The 9,372-nt window shown below is 42.8% G+C and overlaps 1 long non-coding RNA gene across 1 annotated transcript; it reads right to left on the bottom strand.

Annotated features, from left to right (window-relative positions):
* Nucleotides 1–259: 259 nt before the first annotated feature.
* On the bottom strand, nt 260–4,939 carry LOC102137599 (uncharacterized). The gene is made up of 2 exons (XR_006696881.2): nt 4,875–4,939; nt 260–516 (listed from the first exon to the last, which is right to left on the bottom strand). It is a non-coding gene; the product is annotated as an uncharacterized lncRNA (long non-coding RNA).
* Between the last annotated feature and the right edge of the window lie 4,433 nt (nt 4,940–9,372).

Raw genomic sequence — 9,372 nt, 5'->3', positions numbered from 1 at the left:
CGACTTCCCTGGCCTGCATGGCTCCAGCATGCCTCAGTGGCCACAGCCCCTCCTCCGCATGTGTCTTCTCTTCTGTCTCTCACAAGGGTACTCGTCATTAAATTCAGTGCCTACCTGGGTAACCCAGAATGATCTGATCTCTTCATTACTTCTGCAAAGACCCTTTTTTGAAAGAAGGTCACAGTCACAGGTTCCAGGGGTTAGGAAATGGACATAATGTTGGGGACCACCATTCAACCCATTACAGTTGCTGAGAGAATTGTGAGGGCCTAAATCTGTATTGTTTCTTAAAAAAACATTTTTTTTTTTTGTTTCAGTTGAGACCACACATATTCACTGGGCTTGAATTTGCATGTGGTGTTCAGTGGCAGGCAAGCCAGCTTTCAGGATGTCTGTTATCCAAAGCTGCACTCTTAGGGCACCTCCAGATGACTCTTGGGCTTCCCAATCCGATCTTCTGCTTCTCCTCCGCCACATGTGCCCTTCATCTTGTGGTAGGCAAATCAGACTCAATACCTACGGAGAAAGCAAAGGACATCAGTGACCGTCTCATTCACATGTGTTACAAATGATTGGCACAACACTAACTGACTCTGCCCTAGACTCATAACAGATATTAATTATCTACTGTGACACCAGTTCAGACAGAACCTATCTATGATGGTTAATTTTATGTCAACTTGATGGGGCCACAGGATGCCCGGATGTCTGATGAGCATTGGAATTGGTATGCCGGGGAAAGCAGACTTCCCAGTGTGGGTGGGCCTCATCCAGTTCATTGAGGGCATGGATAGAACAAGAGGGTGAAGGAAGGTTGGATTCACCCTCTCTCTGTCTGACTGCTTGAGCTGTACATCAGTCTACTGCCTGCTCCTAGTTCTCAAGCCTTTGGACTCATGCTGAAATCTACACTATTGGCTCTCCAGCTCTCAGGCCATCAAAACACAGTGCTGCACTTCCTGGGTCTCCAGAGTGCAAATGGCAGATCCTGGGACTTCTCAGACTGTAATCAATACCTTATAAGAAATCACACACACACACACGTTCTATTGGTTCTGTTTCACTGGAGAACCCTGACTGATACAGAGCTTCAGACCTCTCAGGCCAGGCCTCAGCAGCCACTGTCATGGGTTAGAGGTAGCACCCAAAATGAAATCTCTGCCACTTCTGACCCAAAACGAGCCTCATTTCATAGATAAGGAAACTGGGGCCCAGGGAAGATGAGATAATTGAAAGGTGGTTGCCTATTCAAGTGGTATTTTATCATTGCATTTCCCATGTCAAAAAAAAAAAAAAAATCAGATGAACAGCCCATAGATTTTCAAATTATTATTTTTTTGACTTTAAAAACACCTAATATTGAACTGATTTTCTTCATATTTTTTGATAGCTTCCCAAGCCACATAAACACCTGGAGCCTGTCACCCTACCAGTGTGACTTATGACATGCTGTACAGCCATTCTGTTTCATAGCTTTCAGGATCCATCTGTTAGCTCATATAAAACAAAGTTTATATTAAATGGGATTTTAGAAATATCCTCATGGCCCAAATTGAACATCATATGACGGAAAACAAAACATATGTTGGCAATTTTGCTTTTGATTATTGGATTGGGTGATTTGAGTTCCAAAGGGGAAAGAAAGAACTCCTCTCCAGACCTTACTGTGATCCTGTCAGAGTATTGTTCCTAACACCTCCATTTATTTTTTTAACAACTATTGTAATTACTACTTTTATACAATATAAAAGTAATATATATATTTTAATAAATTCTTTTAATCATTTACATTTTTAAATTATGGGCAATAATAGTTGTATATATTTATGGGGTACATGTGGTGTTTTAATACAGGCATACAGTGTGTAATGATCAAATCAGGGTAATTGAAATGTCCATCACTTCAAGTCTTTACCATTTCTTTGTGTTTCACTCTATTAGTCTGTTCTCATGCTGCTAATAAAGATGTACCCGATACTGGGTAATTTATAAAGGAAAGAGGTTTAATTGATTTACAGTTCCACATGGCTGGCAAGGCCTCAACAGTCGTGGTGGAAGGTGAAGGAAGAACAAAGTCATGTCTTACATGGCGGCAGGCAAGAGAATGTGTGCAGGGGAACTGTCCTTTTATAAAACCATCAGAACTTGTGAGAATTATGCACTATCATGACAAGACTACAGGAAAAACCTGCCCTCGTGATTCAGTTATATCCCACCGGTCCCTCCCATGAGACATAGGGATTATGAGAACTGTAATTCAAGATGAGATTTGGGTGGGGACACAGCCAAACCATATTATCCACTTTTTTAGTTATTCTACAATATATAAGTTATTGTTAACTCTAGTTACTCTGTTGTGCTACTGAATACTACACCTTATTGATTCTAACTGTATTTTTGTACCCATTAATATCCTCCACCTTATCTTCTCTCTGCTATCTTTTTCAGCCTCTGGTAACCATCATTCTACTCTTTATGAATTCAACTTATGTTTTTCTCTCAGCTCCTGCCCATGAGTGAGGACATGTGACATATGTCTTTCTGTGCTTAGCTTATTTCACTTAAGATCATGTTCTCCAGTTCCATCTAAGCTGTTGTAAATGACAGGATCTCATTCTTTTTTATATACCTCAATTTCTTGAGAGCAGTTCCCATCCAACTCTGAGTGGCTAAAATGCTGACTTCCTTAGAAATTTGAAATTGTCCCATTTAGACCTCTTGTTAAAATAGAACAGCTCAAAAACATTATATTCGATACAGCTTTTCCAATAACAGTTCTTTGGGCCGCTACAGTTTGGAGAAAAGTTGAGAAAATAGGAGTGAGCATTTCAAGTTTGAAAAAGAAAAAGAAGAAATAAGGCTAGAATTCATTGTTAGCTTGGTCCATTTACTCCTAAGGATAATGCCTATTTGATGCAGTTGAGCAAAGGGACATTGATGGGGGGATTCTGAGGCAGAAGAGGACTCCAATTTACAATATTCAAAGGGCCATATACAATACTCTGTCAAAGCATCTACAGTGACCCTGTGAGATAGCTGCTGTTGTTTCCATTTTACAGAGGAAAAAAAAAAGTGTGAGAAAATTATTTGTCCAAGGTCAGCTAGTAAAGGGCAAGTGAAGTAATGGATTTACAGTCGTGTCTTTTAATTAAGTAAGGTATCCCAGTAGGAATTCATGGTAGCTCCTGATGCTTTTCTTATTCTTGAATAGGGTATTTCCCTAGGGGAAAATGCTACAAGTAAATTAGGATCAAATATGGAGGAAAGGAGCAGAGGAAAACTATCATGGGGCACAAGATACAAAAAGGCAAATAACAGAGAAGAGGTTGGAGAACTGTGTGATAAACTATTCCCTTCACCCCCACACTCCAGCTAATCTGATTTTGTAAGTCGTACAGGCATTGTTAATTACATTTTGACTATATTTTGAGTAATGATTAGAACTACCATACCAAGTGCTTGGCAATATCTAAGATTAAATGTCTCATTTTTAATTCTCACCATAACTTGGGGTGCAATGGGATGTGTATTGTCATCTCCATTTTACAGATTAGGAAACATGCAAAATGCGACCTAATTTGCCTCCAGTCCTGGGGCCGAAGTGGGATTTATTGCCAAGGCTGTAGCTCTGCACAGGACATTTCTAGGTGATGTCCTGTGGTTTGAAACTCCTCTGAGTGGCTTCATTTTTTGTTTCTCTTTCATTGGGGAGGATAAAGTCACCACCAGGTCTTTTCTGTGTTCTTTGCTTCCTTTTTCTCTTCAGCATCCACAGTCATGACTTGCTCTGTTTTGGTCTGGATTTCAACTAGCTGAAACTTAATCTCTGATACTGTTAGCTGAGAGAGAGCATCAAATATTAATCCTCCAGGGAGTGTGTTTTTTAAAGGAGACACTGGAAGGGCAAAAGGTCTTTTAAGACTCAGATGATTCCGTGATAATGAAAATTGAAGCGGGGTGAGGGGGAGAGAGTTTTAAGAGGAGGGGTTGTGTCAGGGCTTCAGAACCGGTAGACACCATATGGCCCTGGAACCAGCAGCATTGGCATTACCTGGGGGTTCTGTAGAAATACAGAATCCGGGGCCATCCCAGGCCTACCAGTGTGCATTTTAACAGGATCCCCAGGTAATTTGGGAGTACATTACAGTTTGAGAAGCACTGGTGTAATCCATGCTCTGACTTTTTTGTCTGAGCTCTGGCAGTGGGCTGAGCTCAGCACTGGAACTGAAAGGTAAACTTAAACCTCCTTTTTCAAGTGAGCAGGTAAGAGGTAACTTAAGGAAAGAGCAGCAGAAAATCAGTTCTGGGCATACAAGAGTTGGCAGTATGTTGGGAAACACAGTTGACTGATTCAGAACAATAAATGGGCCAGTCTCAATGTGTAGTTGCTGAGTTAGCAAAAATCTACCAGGTCAAATCAAATTCAAAGTGTTTTAGCTTTAGATAAGCAATATCTAGTCTCTCCCTCATGAGAGCCAATGTAAAATAGTCTAAAATTTTTATTAGCAGTGGGAGAATTGGCAAGATCCTGTTTCCTCTGGGAGCCAATGCAGTCATTTCTCTCGCAGTTCATGAACTGACTATTTTCCCTGGAACTGAAATTGTTAGTTTCCTTGAGCAAAAAGCAATTTCATTTCTCTCTGATTTTTTTTCTAAGTGCAGTTTAGCCTGAAACTCGGCACTGCCCTGCTCTGCAGACATGTTCCAAACTGACCTCTTCTTCTTAACAGTGTCATCTTGCAGATAAATCGGACCCTAAGAATCAGGGAAAAAAGGAGCCCCAGAACTTGGCTTTTTCTCAGCTTATCACACTGAGTTTTTGGCAAATGTTTTTCAAACCTTAAGTGTTTTAAATTTTCCCTAATACTGTTTACCTGGCAATCTCCTCCAGGAATGCTGAGTGAAGGTTAATGAGATGATGCAGCTGCTTTGATCTCCTGGGGAGAAAAAGAGGGTTATAAATATATCAAGCCCAATGACTAGATACAGACGAGATTTTAAAAAGTAAAATGATACGTCATTAACACAATCACCTATCCGCATTAACCATGCTGTTTCCATGCTGTTTTCTACTTATAGGCTTGAGCCTAAGAGTCATTCTTAGTCATTCTCTAAGAGTGTGAGAGAAAGACAGCGAGTGCTCTGTTTACCCACATCTGGTCATTTTCATTCTCCTGCTGCAGACCTTCTAATGCCTTCTCACTGTTTTCAGAATTGCATCTCAAAACTTCAGTTTTTGTGTTTTGATCTTTCTTCACCTCTCCAAGCTCAGTTGATCACTTCCTGCCTCTCCTTTGCTGTAGGGACATTTTCTGTTTGCTAACACACCAGCCTTTCTCTCCCTTCAGGGCACTTTCTTCTGGCATTTTCTGGCTATTCTATTTGCCCAGAACACTCTTCTTCTCCCATCTTCCCAACATCTTCACCTGGCCATTTGGCAGGACCTGGCAGGTCTCATCTGAGGTATTCCTTCTCTGGGCTCCTGAGCCTTTCAGAGGACCCAGATCCTGGGCTCTGAGAGCCCCACATGATTTCGTTGCCTCAGGTGCTTAGACCCTTTCTGGTGATTCTCTGCTTTTTCATCTTCCTCTCCTAGACCACTGGCCTCAACCTGGGCCACACGTTAGAGTCGCCTGGGTACATTTAAAAACTCCTGCTATCCAGATCACATCTCAGACTAAATAAATCAGTCTCTGGGTGTGGGATCCAGGGATCAGTATTTTTAAAAGCTGTCTAGGTGATTCCAGGGCACAGGTCCATTCAAGAACCACTGTACTCAGTGGTAAAATCCTGATGAGAGTGGGTACAGCCATGAGCATTACCATAGTGCTTGGTATAAATTGGCATGCAATAGAGCTTGTGGATTGAATGAGTTGAGTGAACGAGGCTTTGGCTTTGCAGTTCCTGAACTTTGGTTGCCAGCTCACTCTTGGAAGTATTAACCAAAAAGTGACTAATGCAGATCTCAATAGATAGAGGTTTATTTAGCCAAGGTTAAGGATGTGCCTGGAAAAAAATACAAGTCACAGGAGCATCTCTGACCTGTGCTTTTTCCAAAGGGGGTTTTGGGAACGTCAGTAAAGGGGAAAGAATAAGCAGGAAAGGAAAAAAGGAAGAGGAGGCAGGTGGTTATATTTTTGGGAGGCTCTGATTAGGCTCAGCAATATCTACAATTTGCATGTGAAAAGAGGGGCTGGAGTAAGAGTCAATTATACATCGTCTTCCACTCAGTAAATCGTACACTTCACACAACATAAAGTGAATGTCCAGTGCAGTGGCTCACACCTGTGATCCCAGCACTTGAGGCCCTTGAGGCCCGGGTGGGAGAATCACTGAAGCCCAGGAGTTTGAGAGCAGTCTGGGCAACAAGGCAAGACCCTGAGTGTCAAAAAATAAAAAAAAAATTAGGCACAGTGGTATAGGCTGTAGTCTCAGCTGACTAGGCTGAGGCAGGAGGATCCCTTGAACTCAGGAGATCAAGGCTGCGGTGAACTATGATTGTACCACTGCACTCCAGCCTGGGTGACAGAGCGAGACACTGTCTCAAAAAAACAAAAACAAAAACTAAAGCAAACATATGAAAAGAGGGAATAGAGGGAAAAACCAGTTATACATTCATCTCAGGGTAGACAGAGGGATGATTTCTGGTCTTGTCCTTGTCCTGTGGAATTAAACCGGCAATTGACATTATCAGAAAGTAATTCAACAGAATTTGGTCTTAGGGTTAGTTTATGGGGCGATATATATACTAAAGCAGGGGCGCCCAACCTCAAGTCCGTGGATGGGTACCATTCGGTGGCCTGTTAGGAACCGGGCCACATAGCGGGAGGTGCGCGGTGGGCCAGGGAGCATTACTGCCTCAGCTTCACCTCCTGGCAGATCGGTGGTGGCATTAGATTCTCACAGGAGCACGGACCCTGTTGTGAACTGCACATGTGAGGGGTCTAGGTTATGCACTCCTTATGAGAATCTAACTAATGATTGATGATCTGAGGTGCAACAGTTTCATGCCAAAACCATACCTCTTCCTTGCCCCAATCCGTAGAAAAATTGTCTTCCAGGAAACCGGTCCCTGGTGCCAAAAAGGTTGGGGACTGCCGTCCTAAAAGATTTAGGGACTCACAGGGAATTTCCTTGTGAGCAATTTCTGCAGGAGGCCATCGGGGAGATATGTGGCCTTCTATTGTCCAAGCTTAACTTTCCCTTTGGTGTAGTGAGTCTGGGATCACGGGATGGTATTTTCTTTCACAGAGGATCAGGCCTTTGGGTACCTGAGGCCCTGACATTTCTCTTCAGCAGGAATCAATTCATTTGATTTTCAGAAAATGTGACCAAGTTACCCGGGTACTTTTATCACCCTTCCTGCTCCCCAGCTCCCCACCATCAGCCCATTCTTTTCACAGGCAGAAAGCCTATTTAGAAAGCTAAATTAAGATTAGATAAGAAAAGGAAGGAAGTTGAACATTGTTTTTATTTGGCTCTGAGGCCCAGAAAACCTCAGCTTTCTGCTATAAACATTCCTGAAACTGCATATTCTTGACATTTGAGATGATTTATCTGAAAGGGCTTTGAAAACCATAAAGCAGCATTACTGTTATTACTGCGTTTCACTTATTCCCATAACAAGGCTTCATAGAGTCTTTATGATTGCCATAGGTAATGGGAATTTAAGGGGCAAAAAGGGCAGCCACTCACCCCAGAGTACAGAGTGGGGTGGAGTGTCCCGTGTACAACTCATTGGCATGCAAGGTAGGAAGTCCAGGAACTGGGAACTCAGGGAAAGGAGTGCTAGCTACCCTGTGCCTCTTTCCTTTGGATTCTGAATGCCTTAAGGGCAGAGGCCATCCTATTTATACACATTTCCTCAAGGTCTCATGTAATACCTGGCACATAGTAATTATTTGAATGATGATGATAAATTATGGGCCATTTGTTTGTTAGGATTCTTTGAGTTCCAGGTAATAGAAAACCACCTTGAGTCCATCTAAACATGAAAAGATTTATTGGAAAGATCGGGGTGGTTTAGAAAGTCAACACCACCATCAGAACAGAAAAACAAAACCTAAAAGCAGAACCTGGGGAAGGCTGTGCCCAGGGCTCTTCTGAGAACTTCTCATCCTGAAACCCCGGGCACCCGCAGGGTCACTCACCTCCCCTGCTGTTGTTTGTGTTATGTTCATTCTCTCCTCCTGCTGGTAAGCTGCGGATATGCAGTGGGCACAGATGAGAGATAGGAGTTTGGCGGCACTGGTTTCCTAAGACACAGGATACAAGACTCCTCCAATAAAACAGGATGCAGTAGAGAAGCTGAGCAAAACCCACCAAAGCCAAAAAGGCAACAGAAGTGGCCTCTGGTTACCCTTGCTGCTCCTAATGTGCTAATGATAACACACTAGCATGCCAAAAGACACTCCCACCAGTGCCAGGAGGGTTTACAAATGCCATGGCAACCTGGCGGCCCACTCCTCACCCCTAAGAAATCACCTGGAAAACTCATGAATAATGCACACTTCGTTTAGCATATGATCAAGAAATAAATCACAAAAATAGCCAACCAGCAGCCCTCAAAGCTGCCCTGCCTATGGAGTAGCCACATTTTTATGGCATTACTTTCTTAATAAATGTGTATTCACTTTACTCGTTGGCTTGCTCTTGAATTCTTTCCTGCACTTAGCTAAGGACCCACTTGGCTTCCTGGGCTGACCCTAATTTTGGGGTTTGCCCTGTGACGCAGGGGAAGCTGGTGGTTCTGAACTCTGAAGTTTTCAAATCTTAAGAGAGGGAAGGGCTGTCTCTTCTGAGCTTATTATACCACTCCGGGGGAAGGACTCTGGCCCAGGAGGAAGAGGTCACCAGTCACTGAGATAGACTACAGGGGTGTACATGTGAGAGCACGGTGTGGGGGAAGAAGCTCCTCAAAGAAGGCAGATTTTCTTAGAACAGCACCTGCTGGCATGTAGTGGTTACAGGAGACCCCCTGACTCCAAGGAAGCAGATAGGATTAACAGGGTGTGACTCTTAGTTGCAGAATTTTTGGAAAGGTACAATAAGATCTAAATGTCCCTCTGCAGATAGACTAAATTATAAAAGTGAAGGAGAACTTTTGCAAATCCTAGGCTAAAAGCCCTTTGTTTATAAATCATGCTCACTTGCTTTTATGTTGCTACCAAAATTAGGATGACATTTGTTCCAGAGTGTCCCAAATCTGATAAGACAAGATTATGACTATAACTTTTGGTCTGAATGAAATAGTAAGAGTGCAGAGACGGGTACCCTGCCCTGGTATGAGTGAGTTGTTCTGGTGACTCACGGAGTTTTGGTGGCTCTGATCAGTGCTCTAGCAGCTCTGGAGTTGGATGACTCTGTAGCTGG

This window comes from Macaca fascicularis, chromosome 3 (genome assembly GCF_037993035.2).
Source record: "Macaca fascicularis isolate 582-1 chromosome 3, T2T-MFA8v1.1".
Taxonomy (NCBI): domain Eukaryota; kingdom Metazoa; phylum Chordata; class Mammalia; order Primates; family Cercopithecidae; genus Macaca; species Macaca fascicularis.
The sequence above is the reverse complement of the archived record's forward strand: the minus strand, read 5'-3'. Positions and strand labels throughout refer to the sequence as shown.